The sequence below is a fragment of the Mustela erminea genome, chromosome 14, assembly GCF_009829155.1.
Source record: "Mustela erminea isolate mMusErm1 chromosome 14, mMusErm1.Pri, whole genome shotgun sequence".
NCBI classification, from domain to species: Eukaryota; Metazoa; Chordata; class Mammalia; order Carnivora; family Mustelidae; genus Mustela; species Mustela erminea.
Window position 1 is genome coordinate 81,232,037 of NC_045627.1, and position 26,436 is coordinate 81,258,472.

The window sequence follows — 26,436 nt, forward strand, 5'->3', positions numbered from 1 at the left end:
CTGCAGCCCATTCTAGAATGACTTCACAGAATATGAAGTAAATGAATATATTTTTAAAGACATAACCTGAATATGATAAAATGAGCACTTCCCTTATTTTGCAAAGAAATCAGATCCTGTCATTCATTTGATCTAATTGTGAGGAATTCCTTTGTATTTCATAGTGCAAGACACACATTTCACTCAGATTTTAAAATTTATGTTTTCCAGCGTTTATTTTGTAGCGGGATGAGTATGCGGCTCACAGTTGTAATCTGCCAGCAATTTCTTCCCTCCATTGTTTGTTATTAACTTGGCGCTTTTGTGCTGCAGAAACTGCTCCTCTGTGATTTGATTCCACACTGACAAGGAATACAGACATCCCTGAGAGGGCCTGATGGCTCTTACCTGGACAAGACCCACATCGGAAAGCACAGGTGCCGGCAGAAGGTGTTTCTCTAGTTCAATTCACCTCAGTGCCTGGGAGTGCAAAGTAAGTTAAATCTTCCGTCTGGTACCAGTGGGATCTTGCACTGAGTTGTAATAAAGGAACAAATGCAGAAGGGTTTTGTGATGGGAAAGTCTCTGTGTCTTCCTGTGTCTGCTCTGGTGTTTCTACCTTCTTATCTGGGGATGTCAAGATCTAATTGCATAATCCTGCCTCCAGCTCCCTAATCAGGGGATGGGAAGAATTCTTGGAAGTGAGGGAAATGGGAAGTGGATGCAGCATAATTGGGAATGGCGTGTTCCCATGAAGAAAGTTCTGCTTAGATCTTATGTGTAGGCTTCCTGATCAAACTTAGGGTGTTTTCAGGGTAAGAAAGAGCTCACTGTGCTCTGAAATCTTGCTTCCATGTTAGCCCCCCAGCACCGGCAGCAACGACAAACACACCAACACCGTTTGCGGAGCTCCCTCTGCACTGGGCATCCTGCTGGGCGTGCAGAGTTCATTATTCTTCAACCCTGTTTTGTGTAGCCTTGCCAGCATGTCTCTCCACGTTCATCTGGCTCACAGTGTCTGCAGAAAGAGGGAAAGAACTGCCAGTGATGCCGCCTGCTAGATAGGAAGCAACTTCAAGCAGCTATGCTGTCCTGGGCACTGTGCTCTCTCCACGGGTCCTCCAAGCCACATGGCAACTCTGAGAGCAGAGGTTACTAACCCCATTTTACAGAAGAGGAAAGCAAAGCTCAGCCAGCTGGAGAAACTCGCCCAAGGTCAAAGAGCCGTCCAGCCCCACGTAAAAGCCCAAGCCTGCCCAGCTGTATAGCCTGCCTTCCTTCCGCTGCTGCGGGTCTCCAAGGGGTTCAAGGGGCAAGCAGCTCTGCGTCTGTGACTAGTCACAGTATCGCTCTCAGGACTGTCCTTGTCCAGCGTGAAGATGCACGTTCCTTTACAGCAGCAAATAAAGGGCAAATGGCTTGTCAGCCCAGTTACTCTAGCCACCATTTTGGGGCAAATGTTTTTGGTGGCCAAGGAACAGTGGTGTGTTGAACTTCCTTCTGCAGTGATTTCTTCCCCTGTTATGACCCCCATTAACAGGACCTCAAACATGCTGAGGGGACTCTGGAGTTTCAGAGCTAAGGAGTCAGGATTCAAGGCATTTGGGTCATAGTCTGTCCCCATCAGCTTGTGATTGGAGGGGGGCAAAATGGCATCTGGAGCGGGTGGCTAGAGAGAGGTGGCTCCTCCTTTCAAAGCTCTCCCCACCTTTGGACCCAGGGTTAGAAGCTGGGTCAGTTTTTCCATCTTTGTTCCATGTTTCTGCCTCTGATCAGAGCCTTGTCTGATTGCTGACCGAACACAGGGCTGGGGACTCACTCTTTCTACCTAAGGATACAGTGACTCTCCTGTCTCTCCGAGCCCTTCCCTGGGACCTCCCTTCTCCCTTCTGCTCAGGCTTGAGATGACCTCAACTCCTCCCTGTGACTTGATCTGCTCCTCTTACTTATTTTTAAGTTCAAGGCACCTCTGCACAGTCTTGCATGAAGTCTCAGGTGAAGGAGTTGGTGGGATCCTCTATTTGGAAACTTCTCCTGGCTGCCCACCCAACTTAGAATAGTCTCAGCTCCTTATCATAGCCTGTACCCCTCCTGACCCAGCTGTTCGCCTGCTCAGACCTCGTCTTATTTTGCTTGCATTCTGGCCATTCTGCGTTTCTTACAAACCCTCCCATCTTGGTCCCATCTTAGAGCCTTGGACTTGCTCTTTCTTCTTTTGGCTTCCGGATGTTCCCTTCTTAGCCCCACAAGAACCACCTTGGGGAGGCCTGCTTTTAATCCAAAGGAGCCCCTCAATCACCTGCTGCCCTATCAGATCACCCTGGTTTATTTATTTATAATACTTACCAATATCAAAACTTATCCTATTCACATATCCACCTTTTATACCCATGAGCAGCACACTGTGGTCAGGGTCAAGCACGATGCCTGGCATGGAGTGAACCTCCCATAAACATTTTCTTGAAGCAATAATAAGAGAGGTTCCTGGAAAGCAGTAGGTTTTCGGTATATGTTATTGGATAAATGACTTCATCTCTTTCTGAAATCATTGTCCTAGACTCCTAGAGGGCCAGAGATTCCCTAACAAATGGGTCATAGGTCAAAATCATTTTGAGACCTCTTTTTCCTTCAAGTCAGAGAGGTTTTGGGATGCCAGCATCTCCCAGGTTACTGGCTGGGCCTCTAAGGTTTGAAGTATCCTGAGAGCAAGTGAGAGGGAATCTTCCAGATCCCATGGGGCTTCCTTAATTTTTAGGCAACCTGACTGTCAGAAAGCTGAACTCAACAACCCATTTGTTGTCCTGGTTCAAGGGAGGGTGCCAGCTGATCACTGGGACCATGAATGGGTAAATTTGTGTTTTCTCATCCACACTTTGGTCATTGAAATATTTCACTTGAGTTTCACTCTGTATCTCCTTTTACTTCATTTTGCCTAAAGTGAGATAGACACAAGCTAGTTCACTTTGAAGGCATCGTCATCTGTTCAATGCAGAAGTCTTAGATTCATAAATCTTTCTGATTGCTTGACTAGAACAGGATTTCCTTTGAAAATTCTTTCCCCCACTTGAAGTCTTTTTCCCAGCCAATGTGTTTTGAAACCACTGTCGTGCTATTATGCTGCTTAGCTGTTTCTGATCAGTTGTCCACATGGGAATTACTTAGAACATATGTTCTTATTACTGGCATAAATGAAGGACGTTTTTAAAAAGAACTCAAGGGAATACAAATACAAAATCTTACATTTGATATAAAACTTTTATTCTTGTTAAATTCGTGGCAGCAGGGAACAGCTTGCAAGTTGATCAATGTCAGACTGAAATCTTCTCTTTAGAATTTTATGGTCTTGGTCTTTAAAAAATTTTATTAGAAGACCAGTTCATGGTCAGAAGCACCTGTTATCATCAGCCCTCACACCTAGCACCTGAGTACTCACTGGTGCTCCGAAGCTCAGTGTACCTCACTGCCTTCTGGAGCTGATTTGGAAATTCTGGCACAGGGGAAAGAACAGAACACGAGGTGACACTGGAGAGCCATATAGAGACTCTTGGCCTCAGTTTATTTTCATCTGTGGAATGGGAATGGCCCCATATGTACCCTTGCAAGACGAGGGAGGATGAGATGACGTATTTATTTATTTTTTTTTTTTTATTTTTTTTTTATTTTTTTTTTTTTTATTTTTTTAAAGATTTTATTTATTAATTTGACAGAGAGAAATCACAAGTAGACGGAGAGGCAGCCAGAGAGAGAGAGAGAGAGAGGGAAGCAGGCTCTCTGCTGAGCAGAGAGCCCGATGCGGGACTCGATCCCAGGACTCTGAGATCATGACCTGAGCCGAAGGCAGCGGCTTAACCCACTGAGCCACCCAGGCGCCCCGAGATGACGTATTTAAACGCACATCGATACAAGTGAAATATGTTAACACATTTTTAATAACTTTTTTTTCAAGATGGAAAGATACGGGCATTTTTTTTACAGAAAAGATTTATTTGTTTATTTTAAAGGGAGGGAGAGATAGAGGAAGGGAGGGAGGGAGTGGGGGAGGGGCAGAGGGAGAGGGAATCTCAAGCAGACTCCCGGCTGAGCGAGGCCCTTGATGGGGGCTCGATCCCAGGACTCTGAGATCATGATCCGAGCCAAAATCAAGGGTCAGCTACTTAACTGACTGAGCCACCCAGACACCCCTGTCAGTAGCTTAAAAGAAAATTCACAATCCATCCATAGGATCATTAGCTAATCATCTTATCTGAATAGTGTGATCACTTTATAATAGATACAAAGTAAGAGGAAGGCTGGCCAGCACGATGTGGGGCATGTCTGGTTCTGGCTGGAATGGCATCAACCAACTGCAAGGACTGAGCTCTGCTTCTGGGGAAGGACTAGGCAAGGGTGAGGGTAGGATCTAGAGAAAGAAGCCCGGGAGGCAGAACTCTTGACGGGACCCTCGCAAGTCTGTGTGGATTACTGGGGACTTGGGGTAGAGGGCTTGGTCTTTCTCTGAATGTTATAAACATGCTAGTCAGTGGTCTGCACTCCTGAAACCAAAGACGATGCTGGTGAGAAGCCACAGAAGCTAAGTGACTTTGTGGAGATCATAGAGAATGAGTGCTGAGCCATAAATGGCATCGGGTTCCGTGGTTTCAAGCATCACTCCACTGGCTGACCTCTTTCTAAAGCAGGGATGTGCCTCGAGCTCTATTTCTGTGTTTCCAGCCCTCCCCTGGGTGCTCCCATCCGGAGGTCATGCTAGGACCCTGCACACAGTACAAACAGACCCAGAATAACTGTCTGTCATCTACTGTCCACAACCAGCTTTTTCTCCGTCTCCTCATTTCCCTCCGTGGCATCACCCGGTTCAGCCAGACTCTGACTCAAAGCCCTCTGCCTGACCATTGTTTTCTTTGCTTTTTTCTTTTCATTTGGGCATCCTTGGATGTAACAGAGTGCCCTCGTATGTCACCTTAAGTGTCTTTTCTCAGACTTTGACAAATAAACTATCACGCGAATATCTTTTCTCTTCTCAGGGTAAAAATCACACTCCCCAGCTTGGCATTCAAGATCCTGCCTAATTGGGCTCTCTCATTGATTCACTCTGACCTCCCACCGCTCCCTTATTTAAGTCCTCAGCTCTAACCAGCCCAACTGGCCTCCTCACCAGTCACTGAACACACTGAGTGATTTTTCCACCTCCAACGTTTCTTGCCTGCTGTCCTTTCCCCTGGAATACCCCCTTCTCCAGCCCTAGCCCTGCAGCTCAAAATCCCATCCAGTCTTCAAAGTTCTGCTCAAGCACAACCAAAGTTCTGCTCAAGCAGAGTTCTGCCACTCTGCCTTGATGTCCTGCACCGGAAGCATGGTCTCTCTTGCCTGGTGCAGGGGAGCAGACACTCTGGACGCAGGCAGACCTGGGCCTGAACTCTGTCTCTGCTATGACCAGCTGTGGGCCCAGAAGCCTCAGTGTCCACCTCTCTAAAATGGGGATAATAACATCAATGTAGGATTCTTGGGAGACGGTGTTCCCAGAGTGTCTGGAAGAGTGCCTAGCGCATCGATGTAGCCTGATGAAAGAACTCTTCATGGCCTCCGCGTTCTGGGTATCCTGCTTCCTTCGTGGCCTCTGCACCAACACACACCCATGGGACTTGAGTTCCTGGGTGTTTTGGAGAGGCATCATTAAGATGCACTCAAATTCCACCTCTGTTGCCTATGAGCTGTGTGGTGTGAGATGAGTTCATTTCCCTCTCTGTGCTTCAGGTTTCAGATCTGCAAATTGGGGATCATAATAAGAGTGCTGAGGTCACAAGGTAATGTCATGAGCTAATACCTAGCTTTGGCAGACTTTTTTTTTTTGGTAAAGATAATGAATATTTTAGTTTTGTGGATCATGTGGTTTCTGTCACAAATACTCAATCCTCAGCGCGGCTGTTGCATTGAGAAAGCAGCCAGAGACAGCACATAAATGAGTGGGCATGTCTGTATCCAATAAAACTTTATTTACAAAACAGGTGGCCGGCTATAGTCTGCCAAGCCCTTAGTTAAGACAGATACTGCTCAGAGCAGAGCCTGGTCCTCAGTGACAGTTAGTGGCCTAGTATTATTGTGGAGTGGGTTCTGTTTGCTTGATTTGATCGAAAGTCATAAGAACAAGTTTTATAGCTTCTTCAACACAGTCCCTGTGGTCGGCACGAGAACAGCTCCCCCCAGAGATGCCCATGTCCTAGGCCTTAGTATACGTGATTATGTTAGGTTACATGGTGTCTTAGTGAGTTTGAATTGCAAAAACATCATAGGCTGGGTGACCTGGACAATGACACGGACCCTCACAGTTCTGGAGGCCAGAAGCCCGAGCTCAGGGTGCTGAGGTTGTCAGGTCGCACTAAGGATGTGCTTCTGGTTACAGACTACTGATCCTCATATAGTCAAAGGGGCAAGAGAGTTCTCTGGCCTCGTTGTATAAGGGTACTCGTCCCATTTACCAGGAATCCACTCTTAGGACCCAATCAGCCCCCAAAGTTCCCACCTGCAAATACCATCACATGGGGGGTTAGGACGTCAACATATGAATTTTACAGGGGTGGGTATGGGAGAGGACATTCAGTCCATAATACATGACAAAGGGAATTCATGCTGCAGGTGGAATTAGTTTGCTACTCCGCTGACCTTAAAATTGGAGGGTTGTCCTGGATTATCTGTAATCACATGGATCCTCAGAAGGAGCCGAGAGAGGCAGAAGACAGAATCAGAGAGGCGGGGTTTGTTTCCTGTTGTTGGCTTTGTAGATGGTGGGTGGGGCCATGAGCCTCAGCACGTGGGAAGCTTCTACAAACTGGAGAAGCAAGGCAATGGGTTCTGCCGAGAGCCTCCACACCGGAGCGCTCCCTGCCAACAATCTGACCTTAGCCATGGGAGACCTGTGCGGGACTTCTGATACGCAGGGCCTTAAGATAATAAAGCTGTGTTGTTCTGAGTCCCTGCAATGGTGGTAATTTGTGACAGCAGGAGTAGAAAATTGATATAATCTCCAGTGCCCCTGGTGCAGAGGACATACACCAACCATTTGGAAGGGATACACTTATTCCTGTCCACGTCTGTGTGAGGAAATGATTTGACATGTATTCCTATCATAAACACCGATATGCTTCTAAGGCACTTACCATCGGCTATCTGTCATTGTGTTGTTGCTGAACAGTAAATAATTATTGACTCTTCAAAACACGGCAGACAGAGTCTGCTCTGGGACGTTCATTTTCCTTTTTTTTCTCGGCTCCATTTCCATTTCATAAATTATTTTTACTAGCCTCTTCCCAGGACACCATTTGAAATGTTATTGTGTAATACTTCATCTCTCCCCAGACTTAGTGATTTACCAGAAAATTGCTTTTCCCTCTCCCCTCTTCTACTCTGCGTTTTAATTGTTCAAAATGGAATTCGTTGATGTTTGAAGTTGCCTTTTCTATTCTATCCGTTCCTGTTTCTATTTCTATTCGCGTGTCTCTGCTCTTCTCCGTTGCCAAATGGGAGTGTTTTTCTATCCTTCCGGAAGTTTTTCCTGATCTCTTTTCCCTGATGCCCAGAAGAGAATCACTAGTACCATCCCCTGGGTGTTTTTGGAGAGCAGCTGAAACGATGTTTCTTAATTTTGCTTTGGCTTAAGAAAGACTAGGCTTCCCCAGGAGACAGAATCTGGTCTTACTTGGAGCCGTCTGGATATTAACCGTTCCTTCCTGTTTCTCACTAAATTGGCTCTTGTAACAGCAAAAGACAGGTCAGCACACCTCTTCTCTGCTGTGGACCGGGATGCAGGTGTCCTGAGGGAGCACTTACCTCCTGGACTGTTGTATCTGTATTTAGCTGCAGTGAGGCACCTGCAAGTGGTTACCAAGACAAAAAACTGCTCTCGGGGTGGCTCATCCGGTGAAGCGTCTGCCCTCCGCTCAGGCCATGATCCCAGGGTCCTGGGATTGAGCCCGGCATCTGCATCTGGCTCCCTGCTCAGCAGGGAGTCTACTTCTCCCTCTCCCTCTGCCTGCTGCTCCCCGTGGTGTGCGCGTGCTCGCTCGCTCTTTCTCTCTCTCTCTCTGTAAAAAATAACAACAAAAAAGCTGCATTCCCACTCTGCAAAATGTCCAGACACTAGTGAAGGATCGACTTCTCTGTGAAAACAGGTTTCTCCTCTTCTTTTCCCAGACTGTAGCTAAACCACATCGTCCAGCCTCGCCTGGGAGGTAAGTGTGACCACACAGCTGAATTCTACCCAAGGAATTTGAGTGGCCATGATGGGGGTCCCCTTCAGGCCTGGGCATGACAACCCTAGCATGCTGTCCCTCATTCTTCTCCCTGGCAGGCTGGCCGGGCTGGATGTGACCCCCTTCCCCTGGGTGACCTCAGCAGCGAGGTCCTGCAGAAGGCACAGCTGGGCTTTGTGGAGGAAGATGGTCCCGCTGTCCACTTCCCCTGCCCAGGACCGTCACACGAACAAGCAGTAAACATCCCCTGCTTTGCCTTAGTACAGTACTTGGCATTACCCTAATGAGTATATTAGGCAGGACATTTTGAGATTGTATAAGTGACATGGGAAATTTTTAGTGGTTTTATGTTCGTTTCCATGTTTAACAAGAAAATTAAACTGGCACACCAAAAAAACGCTTTTCAGGCATGCTATTATTATTATTATTATTATTTTTAAGATTTTATTTATTTATTTGACAGACAGATCACAAGTAGGCAGAGAGGCAGGCAGAGAGAGAGGAGGAAACAGGCTCCCCGATGAGCAGAGAGCCTGATGTGGGGCTCGATCCCAGGACCCTGGGATCATGACCTGAGCCGAAGGCAGAGGCTTTAGCCCACTGAGCCACCCAGGCGCCCCTCAGGCATGTTATTATTTAAGGGCATGGCTAAAGTAGGCATTTAAGTTCAAATAGGGATTGTGGGGAAAGAAAAGGTAATAGTGGTATTATATGGGCCGAGTCTTGCTCGGACGGTACCTGAGGGGCAGGAGCTCTGGGGGAGCCTGTGTCTGCAGTTTGGGTGCCTCATACCAGTTGGTTTCTTCAGCTCTGGGGCCTCAGGTTAGTTAACACATTTGGACACTTCCAGGGGTTCAGTATTCATTGCGTTTTCTCTTGATATGTAGCCCCTTTGCAGTGATTCTCACTTACCAAGAAAATATTAGTAAAAGAGATCAAATACCTTCTTTTTGTTTCTCCCCAGCAAAGCTGCAGAGGTGAAACTCCCCGACTTGCCCGTTTCCCCTCCTCCTTCTTGGACCTCAGGTACAGCTCTGAGTTTGGATTCTTGGCTGTCGCTGTCATGGACATGGTCACCCTCTGTAGGGGCAGGGCCTGCATGCTCCTCCCCCTGCACGCTCCTCCCCTTGCTTCATTCCCCCTCCCCTGTTCCCTCCCACATAGGCGCTGGCTCTCACAGATTTATATATGTCCTTAAATTTATATGTATCCTTGGAAATATTTAATATTATTTTGTATGTGTTTTGATTTCCCTAAATGTTGAATCCTGAGGCGGTTTCTTAACTTTTTTCTTCGATGCTGCTCATTTGTAATCTCTTTTGGTGCCGAATGGGCATCTAGTTCGAGGCTCCTGTCTTCGGGATAGCATTCCATGCGGTGTCCTTCTATGGTTCTCTTATCCATCTCTCCAGGTCGTAGGTGTTGCTGAGCTGCGCATCCTTTATTGACACGATCTAGAACAAGACCCTGGTCTCTTCCAGACAGAGAAGCCCAGTGTTTACTGAAAAGTAGAAGAGAGGGGGCGCCTGGGTGGCTCAGTGGGTTAAGCCGCTGCCTTCAACTCAGGTCATGATCCCAGGGTCCTGAGATCTAGTCCTGCATCAGGCTCTCTGTTCATTGGGGAGCCTGCTTCCTCCTCTCTCTCTCTCTGCCTCCCTCTCTACCTACTTGTGATTTCTGTCTGTCAAATAAATAAATAAAATATTTAAAAAAAAAAAGTAGAAGAGAGCCACAAAATAGTGTGTAGCAGCAACAGTGTGTGAGGTCGGGGGCCCTTAGAATTGTAGAGATCATGGGACTAAGCATAACTTAAAGATAATGGAGTTTTCAAAGTTCCAAGGTGGGTCAAGTGAATGTTTGATGTAGATATAATTTTTAAAATATCATTTTATCCATTTCTGAATGGCATGAATGAAGTGATGTGTGTATTTATAGGAGATAGGCACCAAAACTTAACTTAAACTGAAACATCTCCTGAAACCAGGCAAGTAACCACAATCAGAGATGTGGTCTGTGCGAGGCAGTAGGGAGGGGTAGGGACTGAGGCAAACCAGAAGCACGTGATGTGTTTAGGGGACGAGACCATGGTCTGGTTCTGGCTAAGGCTTTCCAGCTGGGAGTGTGGGCCCAGCGTGACCAGATCTTTAGGTTTTTCAAGAGAAACTGGAAATTCCTACATTCATGGGAAAAATCCACTTCTAAGCCTCTACCCTGCACAAAATGAACATATTTATGGCATAGACACTGCCCAGGGACACTAGTTTCTGTCCTGAGCTGAGGAGGAAATTTCTACTTCGGACTAGCTAGGATTCCTAAGAATTTCAGAACATGGTTTTCTTACCCAGTTAACTTGGATGGGCTTCAGAGAATGATTAACTTCTGTGTGAGGAGGTCTCGAGTGTTGGCACTCAGAACCCGCTACTCAGAGCGAAGGGGTGCATTGTGGTGAGACTGTTGATGGTGAGGCCATGGCCGTCTGCTCAGAAGAGGGACTCTTCATAGTCTGGCTGCTTCTTTGCAGTCAGCAGTGTCTGTTATCCAGTGGGACATGTCAATAGTGCGCAGAGATGAAGTCCATGGGAATAAAGGCTCCTTGGGTGTTGGGGCGTGCCCACCCTGGCATCTCCATAGCACCTGTGTCCTGCCTGCACCTGGATAAAGGACCAGGGGTTCCCTATCCCGCTGTGCTGCCCTGCGGTTTCCTTCAGAGCTCTGAGTTGCATGAGAGATGCTCCCCAAGCAGCCAGGTTCTCCTTGTGTCTTTGTGGGAAGTGCAAAGAAAACAACTCACCGTTGTTTCCTGTCTTCCCTTATTTACCTGTACAGTGGAAATAACAGCCTGCCTTAACTTGGGTCCCTCCCGAAGCAGATCCTGAGACACGTATCTGAGTGCAGGTGGCTTACTGGGGAGTTAATATCAGGAAGCGCACGTGAGGAAGTGGGCAGCAAAGGGACAGGGAACAGAGAGGAACCTATAGCGCATGTTAGTGAACCGGTCACTTTGTGGGCATCAGCGGCTCAATCCTTTGGGGACCTTCTGCAGCACCTCTGAAGACTATGCTGGCAGAGGACATGGAGAGGACACGGAGGCTTGGTCATTTGTTTTCAGACTGTCCTTCCCTTTGGTTGATGGTCCCTCACTTTTCGGGGTTGTACCGGCTTACAGTGGAGGCCCCTCTCGTGGGGGCGAGGTGCTTCTGGCAGTGAGCCATCCTCATGCTGGAAACTGTCTCTCGCAGCTGCAGGTGAGCTCAGGTGGGCCAAAGAGCGATGAGGTGGGGCATGAGCCACACCTCTGTCTGGAGAACAGGCTCCAGGAGAACCTGACCGATGTGAGGACTAGATCAAACGTGTTCGTCTGGGCCAAAGTGGGGCTGGACATGGGCTTTGCTTTTTGTGATGAGATTCTGTCTCGACCTCTAGGTTTTCATCTCTGCCTTTTGTTTCTCTCTTGTGTCCTCTGTATTCTTGTGGATGACCTGGGGTCCTCCAGAGTGTTCTTGTGGAGGTCTGCAATCCTTTCAATGAGCTTCCGGGGACACAAGAACTACCTTGATTCTCTGGCCAAGACCAGTGGTGGATCTGAAGTATTCTTTGCACGTGGTACGTGTAGCTAGAACACCCACCATTTAGCCATTCGAGTGTTTCCTGAAGCTTCCCTGATATGGAGCCGTTCCTAATTCTACTGAAGCAATTGAGGTTGAATTAGTTGGGTTGAAAGGGCTGCTTGCAGAAGCACAGTTTAGAAGCTGAGACATCCTGGCCAGTCGCATCATTAGGTGTTTAACACGTGATTCCATTTATTCTTGGCAACAACTCTGTGGGCAGGTGTTCCCTCCTTTGTACCAACAAACACAGTATGTCTGAGTGGTAGCAAAAACAAGGGAGTGTGGGCATTTCAGGAGTTCAGGATATGTCTCCTGGGACTGTCAGAGTTTGTTCCTTAAGACAAGTGCATTGAATCTTAGAATGTGGTTTCTGACCAGCTGGTGGTAGTTGCACGGAGAGCTGTGTTGCATGGATTCGGAAACTATGAAGAGTTGGCTTTGGAGCACCTGCCGCCGGCATCTGAGCGAGACAAAGCAATGTCTGTGTCACGTTTCTGGTCTGCGGATGTAATTCTTAGTTATAATCACAGAGCCGAACGCCCCGGACAGTGGTTAACGTGATTTGAAAATGAAAATATTTCACAAGAAAATGAAAGTCTGGAAACTTGTCTAAGCCCTAAAGTCTATGATTTGAAATCAGACCGTTCCATATGCAATTTCTTTTGTTTATAAATTCTTTTGTTTACAAATTTCTATTTGCCCAGTCTGCTTCTCTGCACTCAGAAATAGGAAGGGCTTTATTTTTGTAAGCTAGTATCTGTAGGCTCTGGGGTTAAGCCTTCTGTAAATTCAGAGTTTACTTGACTGTATTTCAGCCGTGCCCTGGCTTTGACAACAGATGCTTCTCAGCAAAAGGGCAGAAATGGGGTTTTGTAGAAATGAACATAAGGGAGATACGAAAGAATGGCAGGTATTAAGACAGCAGAAGCAGAGAAGTAGAAAGTGTAGATAAAAATGTTTTATTTATAATTTTATTATTTATTTATATACAGATATGTTTAAACTTATAAATAGAAAATATTACTTATGTTTATAAATATAAAACATAAATAAGCAGAAACAGAAAATAGAAAAATAGAAACAGCAAAACTTTTGGCTTGTATTTGTGATCCTTTTCCAGTAGATTCTTGTTTTCCAGCTCTCAGAGAATGAGTCTCTTGCTTCAGTAGTGGGCCGAAGTCAATGGGACGTTGAAAGCTGAGACTGGTTGTTCAGAAAGGCCCATAGAACTGATTTTAGTCTGCAGTCTGGAAAAGTCAGCCCTGTGCTCTGGCTGGGGAACGAGGCAAATTTTGGACGTCCGATGTCACACTGAGGCAGCCATTTCTGGAGCAGAAGTGTCCAGGGTTGGGGACCGCAGTCCCTCAGGTACTGATGGTGACTGACGTCTCGGGTTGATGGACAGGACCCACAAAAGGGGGGATGCCCTATGTCCACAGGCTTTGAGTCACACACAGGGCTTCACACCTTCGTAAGGACAACTATTTTATGTTAATTGAGTGGGTCATTTATTCAGCAGGGAAGTACCAAGTGTTGGGATTCATTAAGGAGCAAAATAGAGGCATTCCTGCCCTCCTGGAGGTTACCCTTTGAATAGGGGAAAAAAACAAAACAAACCAAGGAAGAAATGACTGGGTCATTTTGGGCTGTGGCGGACATGACTGGAGGGGTGGGAGTGTGTGGGAAGCAGGACTGAGTGGAAGGACACCCTCTGTGTGGCAGCCAGTGCTAAAGCAGGGAGAGGATTTGAAGCTGGCAGTGGGAAGACGGAGCCAGATGAAAAACACTTGGCAAGTTGGCAAATCAGTTATAAGAAAAACTCATGCATTTGGATAGCTCTAGGGAATATTATGGAGGTGACAGTCTTTGGGGACTGCAGACTGAGTTTGGTCCATGTTGGCTACTTATTCTCTGTGTGGGCTTGGAAAGCATGACAATCTCTCAGAGCCTTGTTTTGTAATGGTAGGGAGTCAGGAGATTAGTGGTAATGATGTAGGTTCTTAATCTGGTCCCTAGAGGTGTGGCTCTCGCCTTTGGACGCTCCTTAGAACACCCAAGAAGGCTTTCAACATCGCGATGCCAAGGCTGCTGCCGGGCCAATGATCCCAAAATGTTTATAGGCAGGACCCAGGCACCGGGCACTGTGGGAGCTGCCCTGGTGATACCAGCTGCAGCTGAGAACATTCGACGTGACTACCTCCATCCCACCCTGTCACCAAGGTTCCCCCATGTTGTAGTGAGTGTCAGAATTCTCCTTCCTCTAAGGCTGAATAATATTCCGTTGGATGTACCTGCCACATTCATGGTTTGTCCATTTATCTGTTGAGAGATACAACTTCTTGGCTATTGTGAATAAAGCTTCCATGCATATGGGCATGCAAGTATCTTTTTTTTTTTTTTTTTAAGATGTAGATTTTGGTTCTTTGGATATATACCCAGAAGTGAGATTGCTGAATCATTGGGTAGTTTTATTTTTAAATTTTTGAGGAATCTCCATACCGTTTTCCACAGGGGCTGCACCATTTTGCATTCTCACCAACAATACACAGGGCCTTCCAATTTCTCCACATCCTCGCCAACACTTGCTATTTTCTGGTTGTTGATAGTAGTCATCCCAATGGGTGGGATGTTTTGATTTCTTTTGAACAGCATGCATTTGCTGCCTGGCTCCAAAGCCCCTAGGCTTCACTTAGATGCTTCCTGTGTTGGATGGAAGAGGAGGACAGCTGATGACCAATGCAGAGATGTCCAGAGTGGCCACTGGAATGGGCAATGGCAGAGGTGCCTTTCAGCCTGTAGTGGTTTTAAAAAGGGACAGAATGCACAGAAAACTATGTGAGTGGACTATGTGAGTGGTTTGGAATTGACTAGATTACATGTTTGAACTCAAGTTTCGTAAAATCTGCCCCAGGGGAGCAGTGTCAGACAGAAACAAAAATGACCCAGCCAAGAGGCTGTTAATTTCTGTACTGATGCTATGTTTCAAGGTTTAATGATATTTTTCAAATATTTATTGGGATCACATTTTTGCAAAATATAAAACAAGACCTGCAGATTCGTTGGTGTTGAGTGTATCTGTCTGAGCCCTGAAAATGGGGGTGAGGTGTATTTATTTAGCGAATGTATTTTTTTCCCATTTACAAAAATGTATTAGCTCAGGCTGTCATAAAAAAATACCATAGACTGGGTGGTCTAAACAAAAGAAATTCATTTTTCTCACAATTTTGGAATCTGGAAATTCCAAGATCAAGGTGCCAGCTCATTTGGTTCCTGGTGAGAGCACTCTTCCCTGGCTTGCTGAGGGCAGGGCAGAAAGCGTGAGCTCTGGTATCTCTTTCTCTTATAAGGACACCATCCCCATTGGATCAGGGCCCCACCCGTATGACCTCAGTTGACCTTTGTTCCCTCCTCACAGGCCCTATCTCCAAACATAGTCACACTAGAGGTTAGGGCTTCATCATATGAATATTTTTAAGGGGGACATAATTCAGTTCATAGCAAAAGGTAATAAAGACTTTTCATAAAGAACCTCTTTCATAAAGAACCTATTTATTTACAGAAATAAATCATGTAGAAAGTGAAAACCCCTTGTAGTTCTATCCTACCTATAAAACCACTGCTGATAGTTGGTGTATGTCCTTCCAAATATTATTTTTGTGTGTGTACCAACAGTTTTTGGAAACATGAATTTAAATGCTGAACATCAATGTGGTTTTTTAACAACTTATGCTTCCTACTGTGACTTCCAGGGAGAGGGATGTCTGCAGTCTGCTTTCCCCTCAAGAATCAAAGACTAGTGCCACCGCAGGGGTCACAGGAGACTCAGGCAGAAGAAAGCCCTGAGTGAGTATAAACTTGGCCACGTTTATGGGAAAGAGAGTCTGAGGCAGAGAGACTTCACACTGCAGCTGAGATTCTGCTCTCTTGAAATTTCTAGGCTTGCTCCTCTGTTTGCTTTCAGAAATCATCGTTGATCTGATACGGTTTCTGATGCTGGCCTGTCTCCTGCTCAGGAGCCGGCATACGATAGACTCACAACACACACTTAAGGTACCTGGTTCTTCCCCAAAAGCACTTATAAGCCAAGACCCACTGACAAGGGAGAGTTCCCATAAGGATGCTGCCTCATCTCGCAGATGGACCTGCCCATGACCTGGATGTGATCTTCCTACCTGCTCTGCCTTGTTCGAATACTTTTGTTCTGTGGTTTGCCTGTCCATGTTGATGGCCTATTCAGGTACATAGGTGGTTCTTGTTATTTATGGCTTATAAAGTTGCTGTAAATTAGCAAATATGGAACTATTGTTCCTAAGAGAAATATAAGGTTAGGTTCCTGTGAGCCTCTGGTCGCGAGAATATTGTCAACAAGTTAATACAGAACTTTATTTAATGCATGTGTTTCTGTTTAAAGACACCTGTGTAATATATCCTGTTGAGTAAGTAACACTCTACTCACTTTACCTCATGCCTGAAGGGAGCTTTTACCTGCCACGTGTATTTTCTCTCTAAGGCACCTCACCACCTTCTTGTCCTTAGGAATGCTTGATGGTGCTTCAGCACTGGGATGTTTTCAATAATGAAATCACCAACAAAAAGCAAAAAATGTAAAAAAAAAAAATGGCATTAAATAGGCTTCAGGGAGAAGAGCAACAAGGGGGCAGAAGGGAGGCTGGTATGACCTCAGCTAGGATCGTGCATATCAGGTGACTCAAATTTTTTGCTGCTTTGTCCATGCCTGGAATAATTGTAAGAGTGCTGCAATGATTTGGGGGTTACAAATAAATTTTAGCAAGTAGGTGAATTCCCAAATAAGAATCTGCAAATGAGTCTTGCAGTGTATCTCCAGCCTGGCAATGGGGAGACCTTTGAATAGTAGCATGTGGGCACAAAGAGCCCTGGCCTCAGAGGCGGGGTGACCTGGGAATCAGGCTGGCTCTGCCCCAGTTAGCTGTGTGATGATGGGCAAAGCCCACATCTGCTATGAACCTTTGTCTCCTCCTTTGTAAGAAAGGGGTTGGACTTCAGTTACGTCTAAGGTCCTTTTTGCCTCTAAAGTTTGGAACTTCTGAGTTCTACTCTCAGGTAGAAGACAAATGGGTATCATGTGAATCACTGTGTTCACCTGCTGCTTTGAGTTAAAGAAATAATCACCTTTCTATCCATGCCAATCTTGTGGCATTGTGTTTTCTCACATCAAGATCTTGGGCTTCAAAATAAAGTGCAGAAAAAGCTTTTCATACCTTGACTTGTAAAGAAATATCACAGATTGAAATTGCATCAAGAGCAAGGTGACAAACAAGACTTTATCACATAGAAAGAACATGCAGTTCTAGAGCCCAGGATGCCTTTTCCAAGAGAAGGAGCAATTGAAGGCATTTTTAGTATGACTTCAGGTTAACGTATTAGTAGAGATGTGTAGTCTGGTTAACTCTTCGAAGTGGAATCTGTGTAATTTTGCTCAGCAGGTGAAATGTAAGAGTAACCTGACAATGTTTTCAGAAGGAAGATATCCGAGAGTAGAAGTACAATTCCATGTTTATTGTGAAGTGAAATGACTTGTTAGAAGAATTAATGAACACCCAGCATGTGGGTATTCAGCCAATAATTTTTAATTAGGGTGGGACATGTTGTCACAACACAGGTTTATTAGATCATCATTTGATTAAATAAAATATTATGCAGTAGAAATTTCTACTCTTCCTTCTCATAGCTATGAGGAAAGTGCCAAGGATGGGTTAGAGGGAAGGTGATCCTTCCAGGTAGGTAAGTGAGAAAGCCACCAAGGAATATCCTGAAACTCATGCTTTCTACCATGTTTTTAATTAACTTGGCCCAGTTCCCACTGAAAGGTGAAGACAATCCATAATGTGTTGGAGTCCTTTATTTTTCTTCTCAAATCAGAACCCCATTTGTCACTGCCAGATAAGAAGTGAAAAGGTCATCTTCTCACTTTGAAATTTCTGAATCATTTAATAGCTAATTTGTTCTGCTAATTACTACCTTTCACTTCTGTAATTATTTTGAATTATTGTCCTCCTGCTATTATTAATGGGTAGAGTGGAGGACAATAAAACATGGTTCCAAGTCCCAATTGGTTAGCTTGGCAACTGAGTTACTTCAAAGTGATTGGCAGAGAAGAATTTGCCATCCAGCTCAGCTTTGCTGGGTTGGTGACAAAAAATCAACAGCTAAAATGTTATTTGCATTTCCCCAATCTGGAACTACTTTTCATTAATATTTCTTGTGGAGAGTCTTTTTTTGGCTGAGCACCAGCAATAATGAAGTTAAGTACACTTCCCCTGCTATTCTAATTGCTTTTGTGGTCCCCAGATAAATCTGGAACACCTGTTGGCTTAATCAACTATCCACAGACCTTCCAGAATCAGCCCACCAGCCACGTGGCCAGAGTGCTTAGGAGAAATCTTGGTTAAAAGCTGAGAACTAATTAGATGACATCCTGGGAAGAATTTCAATGTTACGTTTCTGGGATGAAGTATCTGTGAACATAGCCATATTGGCCTGACTTTTAAGGCATTTTAGTGAAGTTTTCTGGATTGACCTTAAACAGACAATCATGTTGGTAGGATGTAACAGGTACCAGAAAGGTTTTCCTGTCCCATATTTCTCCCAAGCAACAGTTAGAGAGTGTAGATTCATTCTTCAAAAGCCAAGGGCTCTTTTGGTATTTGAAATGCCCTATTGTTGAAAAGATATCACCAGGAAGCCCAGCATCTTAAACATTTATCAACTCCCACCTCATTGGGGCTTCAAGATTGGATAAAGTTGGCGTGGTCCCTGAAGGGGAAACAGTTGAGAATAAACTTATCTGGCTCTGTAATTTTGCCCAGGGTATAAACCCTTCTCATAACATTTGATGGGGTTACTGTAATTTTTTAAATTAATGCACTTTCCACATTATATAGATTCATTGATTTTGTTCAAAAAGATTGAGGAGGCTACTGCGAGGTATTAAGTGGAAGAAGTGATGTAGCTCTGCCAGGTGGAGGTTTGGAAGTGTAGAATTTGAGAAGGACAGTTTAGAGTGCCTTCGAATTGTTGGCTGAAGGGTTAACATGGTATCGGGTTCGTTTGCTATGGGATAGAAGTGACAGCAGCAGAGAGCATAATATCTTCGTTTCCCAGCATTAATGATTACCATCTGTCAGCTGCAGAGAGACCTCATAGCATTGTGGAATAAGTATAGGGTTTGAGATAATAAATATAATAGCTACCACTAACTATGCTATTGCTTCTGAGCTATTGCTGTGCTCAGTTCTTTGCATGCATTATCTCATTCCCCCCTCTGTGAAGGTATCATCCTGATTCCATCCTATAGATGAGGTACTTAACTAAATTCTACATGGTCACGTGGCTAGGAAATGGCAGAGTTCCTAGACTCAAATTTCAGACTCCAGTTTGTCTCTAGAACCCACATTCCTGAACATGGTGCTGCTATTTTGAGGGACCCAGAAAGTTCTTTCTCTGGGTAACAGGAAAAGGAATAGTTATATTGCAAGTAATCATAAGAAGGCTTTTGTGGTTTAGAAAAACCAACAAATGTTAAGGAATAAAGGGCCTGAATTTGTTGCTCCTGTGACTACGGGTCTTCCAAGTATCTGACCTCAGTCTTCCTGGTGCTTCTACCCGCTCCCCTCCCCCCGTCAATGAGCATTCTCCATCCCATTCTCCATCTGGGTAACCCGTGGTGTTCAATCCCACCTGCTCAGAGAGACCCCCACCAGAAAGTCTTAGTTATTGAAGTAAGAGACAGATACACTGATAGGAGGCCCTTCTACCTGGTCTTCCAGTGGATCCCACAACGTGATCCAGTCCCAGGTGTGTTCGTGGTGTGCTAGGAAGGGTCTAGCTCTATGGGTGAAGACCTTCAAAAGCAAAACTGCTATATCCTGCTTCTTTTAAAACATTAATTAATTTTTTGGAGAAGTTTTAGATTTATAGAAAAATGAAGCTGAAAGGACAGAGTTTCCATCTTGCCTTCCCCAACTCTGCCCCAGTCTTCCTCACGAGTAACAACTTGTGTTAGTCTGATACATAGATCAATATATTACCAATATCGCTATATTATTAACTTAAGTATATAGTTGATGTTAGGGCTCACTCTGTCTTGTAGTTCTAGGGGTTTTGACAAATGTCAAATGATATCTATCAAAATGGATATTCCAGGATCATACAGAACAGTCTCACTGCCTTAAAAATGCCTCGTGCTCCTCTGTTCATTGCTCCTTCCTCCTCTCAAACCCCTGGTCACCACTGATCTTCTTACTGTCTGTAGTTTTGTGTTTTCCAGGATGTCACATAGTTGGAATCATGTGGTATGCAGCCTTTTCAACCTGGTTTCTTTGACTTAACAATATACCTTTTAAGGTTCCTTCATGTGTTTTTGTGGCTTGACATCTTCTTTCTTTTTTATCACCCAATAATATTCTACTGTATGGGTTTATCACAGTTTGTCCATTTACCTATTGAAGGACATCTTTGTTGACTGGCAGTTTGAATCAGGCTGCTATAAACATTTGAGTGCGGGTTTTTGTGTGCACCTAAGTTTCAGCTTGTTTGGGTAAATACCAACGAGCAAGACAGCTGGATTATACGGTGAGAGTGAGTATAGCTTTGTAAAAGCTGCCAACCTGTTTTCCAGACTGTTTGTATCATTTTGCAATCCCAGCCACAATGAACGAGAGCTCCTGTTACTCCGCATTCTTGCCGGCATCTGGTGTGGCCAGTGTGTTGGATTTCGGTCATTCTAATTAGCATGTCGCTGTATCTTATTATGGTTTTAATTTGCAACTCCCTGATGACACAGGATGTGGAGCATTTTTTCATCTTTATTTGCCATCTGTATATCTTTTTTGGAGAGATGTCCAGATCTTTTGCTCATTTTTTTAACTGTTTATTTTCTTTTTCTTATTTTTGAATTTTAAGGGTTCTCTGTATATTTTGGATGCCAGTCCTTTATCAGGTGTTGCTTTGGCATGGCTCTTTCCCCAGTCTCTGGTTTGTCTTTTCATTCTTTCAAAGGTCCCACTTTTTTAAAAAAATTTTTTTTAAAGATTTTATTTATTTATTTGAGAAAGAGAGCAAGTGCAAGTGGCTGGGGTAGGGTGGGGGGGAAGGACAGAAGGAGAGGGAGAAGTAGGCTCCCTGCTCCCTGCTCAGCTGGGACTGGGTCCCAGGACCCTGGGATCATGACCTGAGCCAAAGGAAGATGCTTGACCGACTGAGCCACCCGGGTGCCCTGCAATAGTCCTACTTTTTAAAGATACTTAGATTTGTCTGTCTGGGTGAAATATCTAGTAATTGCTTTCAAAAAAGCACTGACTTTATTTTTTTTTTCTCTATAGCTGTGTGTCATTTTATTTTATTTTTTATTTTTTTCTTCCAAATTTTTATTTATTTATTTAAAAGATTTTATTTATTTATTTGGCAGAGAGAAATCACAAGTAGATGGAGAGGCAGGCAGAGAGAGAGAGAGAGAGAGGGAAGCAGGCTCCCTGCTGAGCAGAGAGCCCGATGCGGGACTCGATCCCAGGACCCTGAGATCATGACCTGAGCCTAAGGCAGCGGCTTAACCCACTGAGCCACCCAGGCGCCCTAAATTTTTATTTAAATTCTAGTTAGTTAACATGCAGTGCAATATTGGTTTCAGGAGTAGAATTTAGTGATCCATCACTTACATAGAACACCCAGTGCTCATCCTAACAAGTGCCCTCCTTAAGACCCATCCCCCATCTAGCCCTCCCCCACCTGCCTCCTCTCCATCCACCTCAGCTTTTTCTCTATCATTAAGGGTCCCCTAGGGTTGGCTTCCCTCTCTCAAGAAAGCACTGACTTTAACATTATCTTTCTCTACATTCTCCTTGGCAGAGCTGTGTCTGTTTTGAGATTTCTAGTAGGTGTTGTATTTCATAAGCAATATTGTGATCAGTTTCTTGTATGCAGAAGGGGAGTTTAGGAGTCCCAGTGAATGGATCCAACATTTGCTGAGTGAACTTCTGCAGCGTGTGCTGCTCCCAAGAGGGCGCTGGGCGACGGTGGTGAGCAAGGCAGGCTGAGTCCTTGTCTTCGGGAACTTAGAGTCACACGGTAAATCCATCCCAGCCTGTTGTGGAGAGCAGAATGAAAGGAGAAGGGGTTCTAGGGGTGCACAGAGCATGGACCCTTGACCAAACCCAGAGGTTCAGAAAAAAGACTTTGCACAAGAGGTGAAGCGTTGACTGAGATCCATGGGACAAGCCAGAGTTTGGTCAGGGCAAGGGGCGGGGGAAGGGTGTTCATGAGGAACCTGCCAAGCCAACGGAATAGCAGCTGCTTCTAGAATGTTTTCGATGTTTCAGGCTAGAGAGGTCACTAGGTTTTTGGAAACTAGAGAAGGTGATGGGATTGGCCTTAAATTTCCCTTAAGTTTCTTTAAAAATTCTAATTTAGGGTGCTTTAGGGATCATCCTTAATCAGTGGTTCTCTTGACCAGCCTACATTTCCCTGGCAAACTCTTAAAAATTACCCATGCCGGGCCCCATGCAGGCCTGCGTGAATCAGTGTCAGGGGGTAAAGCCTGGGCCCTGGCATTTGTTCAAAGCTCCCAGGAGAGTCTGATGCATAGTCAGGGTTGGAAATCATTGTCCTGAAGGGAGGGGACACATTGCTTCTATTTTTGAGATAAACTTGTGCTTTTAAATTCAGGCAGGATCTGTATCTGTATGTATATACACAGATGCACGTAGACATGTGTTTCTGGATATGCAAACCAATTGTGCTAAACAGGGTGATTTTGCAGGCTACATGGGAATCTATCCCCCTGATGAGAGTGTGCCACTCTTCCTTGTTTTCTCTGCTAGAGCTTGTTGCCGAATCTGCACTTGGAATTCGGTTCTCTGCGGGCTCATGGCTGCACACACCTGTGCTTTAAGGCTTGCCTACTCTGGTCCGGGTCTTCTGTTCTCGTTTACATTTGCTCTGGTTCTAGCCTGTGTTTTTGTTTTACTTTATCTTAAAAAAATTTACCCAAAACTAGATTTGGTATTATATTGTGTTGTAAGTCTGTTTCAAATCATTTATGGCATGAGATCGGAGACGAGTAAGTAAATCAAGTTTGACAGCATCATGCCAGCCTCCTGGTAATGACTTAATGAATGTTTATGATTGAATCGATATGAAAAATTTTTGCAGAGTTTCCAAAGTTAAGAAGGTATGAGACAGCTGGAAGCCCGGCCACCTGTCATCACGCCCTCTTTGCACGTGGGTTAAAGAAGACTTGGCCCCACCTTTGACCTAGAATGATCAAAACCCACAGGTGCTGGAGAAGAGGACTAATGAGAAATCTCTTCTAGTTGAATCTCCATGCCCACCATCCGGGGAGAGAGACAGTGAAATAAATGCCTATGATCGGGGGCAAAAGCTCAGGCTGGTCTTTGCAAGCATTTCTAACGGGAACCCTTTCTGCCGATGCCAGTTTCCGAAGGCTGCCTCCACCAGCCCGGAGCTCTGGGACTCCTGCAGAGGCTGACACTTGCAAACCGATTAGGGACTTGGAATTTTGGCTTGTTCAAAGACCAGGGTGTACTGTTGAGCCTGGAGTCTGGGCCTAGGCAGCTTCCCAAGGAATATCACGTGGGTTGTGGACCAGGGGACCAGAATCTGTGCCCAGGACAGGTGGGCATATGGGGTTCACATGGGGTTACTTTTGAACATAAAAGAGGAGGTATGATTATCAGCGATGCCTACAAAACAGGCTTAATCATGCATGCCTCTGGAAGATACTTTTGGCTTCATGAGCTATTGTCAGGATAAACCTACCACTTTTTGACAGGACCTCACCTACACTGCACAGGTATTTAAGGATGATGCCTCGATGCTTGGTGCTGGAGGTAAATCTGGCTGTGTCTAGGTGAGCAAGACGTGTTCCTGCTCGTGAGGAGACAAGTGTGTGTATGTCCAGGGACATGCAGGGGGACACGTCTTGGGATAGTACAATGACAGAGTGAAGCTGTGCACAGAGGGGGAATAATCAACTTTTTTTTTTTTCAGATTTTTTTTTTTAATTTATTTGACAGACAGAGATCACAAGCAGGCAGAGAGGCAGCAGAGAGAGAGGAGGAAGCAGGCTCCCTGCTGAGCAGAGAGCCTAATGCGGGGCTCGATCCCAGGACCCTGAGATCATGACCTGAGCCGAAGGCAGCGGCTTAACCCACTGAGCCACCCAGGTGCTCCTCAACTTTTTTTTTTAGTGCAATGGAATAAAATACATGTTCCAAAATTTTAATATTTTAAAATTACTCAAGTCACAAACAAATACATGTTTACTGCAAAAATTTATGCAATAGTATTGAGAGTGCAAACTGAAAATCTTGACTTCACCATCGCTGTCTGTCTCTAATCTCAGAGCCCTCCTGAGGGGATTGGTATGAGGACTGCTGATCCTTTTCTCTGGGTTTAAAGGTGGGACACAGTGCCAGTGGTCAAGTGCGTGGACTCCAGAGTCAGGCCAGCCAAGTTCAAATTCTGCCTCTGCCATTTGCCAGGGATGGGACCTCAACTTACCATGTCTCAGGTTTCTCATCTGTAAAGTGGAAAAATCATGTATTTCCTTTAAGATTGTTGGAGCTGTGAAATGAGAAAGAACAGATAAAATATTTACAAAGAGCTGAATACAGTGGGGGCTATGGTTATTGTTACAGACAATTTCCAGGTGAGTTTGTGGGACCCAGAGTTGGAGTGGGAGAGGAGAGGAGGGCAGGGCTTGAGACATGCCGAATCTGTGGAATTGAGTGATGTAGCTGCCATTCAGGTGTGTGCATGTGGGGTAGTTTGGTTGCCATGCTGTCATCTTTTTTGAGACAGGGAATACAGGAGCTGACTGGGAGTGAGCAGAAGGGAGAGAGATGGGGACAGAGAATTTGGTTTCAGACATTGTGAATTGGATATACCTGAGATCGCCAGGTGGAAAGTTCTAGAAGGGAGTTAAATATTCAGCTCTGAAGGCCAGCAGAGGGTTAGGTCTGGAAATGGGATTTCTAGCACTTTTCTAGGTAATTTAAATGTAAATAGAGAAAGGCATGGAAGAATGAGCTATTTCAGTTTGTGTCTGTCAAAGTCATGGATTCAATAGTATTATCATGAAAATTCATCTTTAGGAGAAAGGGAGATACACAGATGGCTTTTCATGCAGGTGATCCAGGCCAACTCTCAAATGTACTCTAACAATATATGGGCAGCTAGTGACCGTGGCTCTTGGCTCACCTTGATCAAAGGATGTGAATATTGATAAGTCATGTGGCTTACAGTTTTCAAATAAGTCTCCATGTTTTTGTGCTATCTTATATTGATGTTTGGCTAATAAATGGGAAGCCAGTAAACTGATCAGTCAGTAAGAATTAACATAGAATATGTGCTATTGGTTCTTATGTCCAAAATATTCATATTTGAGGTTTGAGTTTCCAGGTGGGGTTGGTTCACACATTATTGAACCTGAAGTAACTAAATTATGATATTTATTGCCTTACATATTGGTAATGAAGGTAATACCAGGCAACACCATGGTTTTAACATTACTGCTCAATAGAGGAGTGTGATTTGAGCAAGACTATATCTGTATCTATAGGTATATGTATCCCTATCCCTGTTATAATGGAAAATATAAGAATATATATAATATAGTATTATATATTATGATGTAATTATAGGGTTATAAGTCATGATAAATTATATAAACATTATGTTTAATTATATATAATCACTACTATATATATCATATATTATATAATATATAACCCCTTCAGGTTAGGGGTTGGAATAGTTCAGCTACTATGACACTCTTCTTTTTGTTGTGTTAGCCACACCTCTGCAAGTAGCACCTTTGTAAATAAACCCTCCTCAAAGTATCCTATTTTAAGAATGCTATTTTTGGGGCACCTTGGTGGCTCAGTGGGTTAAAGCCTCTGCCTTCGGCTCAGGTCATGATCCCAGGGTCCTGGGATGGAGCCCCGCATCGGGCTCTCTGCTCAGCAGGGAGCCTGCTTCCCCCTCTCTCTCTGCCTGCCTCTCTGCCTACTTGTGATCTCTGTCTGTCAAATAAATAAAGAAGAAAGAATCTTTAAAAGAATGCTATTTTCTTGTGGGGCATTTTCCTAGTGGGGTGATTTTGGGGCCAATTTCCTTCCAACCTCTGCAGAGTTTTGCAAGAGAAGAGAAGATGTTATCTTCAGAGGAACCCAGGATCCCCATGTGTTGCTCCTCTTTTCCAGACCTTGTGACAAGTCAGATCCCAGGGTTGTTTTTTAAGGTTTTCCTACTGGGGGGTCTGTCTCTGGAGGGCAGGACTTGTGTGGGATACAAGGGGATACAGGCAGTGGGCAGAAGAGCTGAGCCTGGGAGAAGCTCTGAATACGAGCGGCAGGATCTGAATTAGGGGTTGGTCATGGCCGCCCCCCAGGGTTGGTCATGGTCCCCCCAGGGGACCGACCGCCCCTGCAGTCCCTTGGGGAAAACCAATTCCCATAGCCTCTGCTCTGTGACAGGGATACTGTGACAGGGATACTGACTGCCTTTGTTTCTGTATTTGATGCCGGCTGGAAGGGCTTTTTTTGTTC

The 26,436-nt window shown here is 44.9% G+C and overlaps 1 long non-coding RNA gene across 1 annotated transcript in view; it reads left to right on the forward strand.

The window, feature by feature from the left end:
• The first annotated feature begins 316 nt into the window (after positions 1-316).
• LOC116573423 overlaps positions 317-26,436 on the forward strand; it is a 111,536-nt gene continuing 85,416 nt past the window's right edge. Inside the window, exons 1-2 of the long non-coding RNA XR_004278786.1 lie at positions 317-472; positions 15,580-15,673. This is a non-coding gene — a long non-coding RNA (uncharacterized LOC116573423). The remainder of the gene's footprint in view (positions 473-15,579; positions 15,674-26,436) is intronic.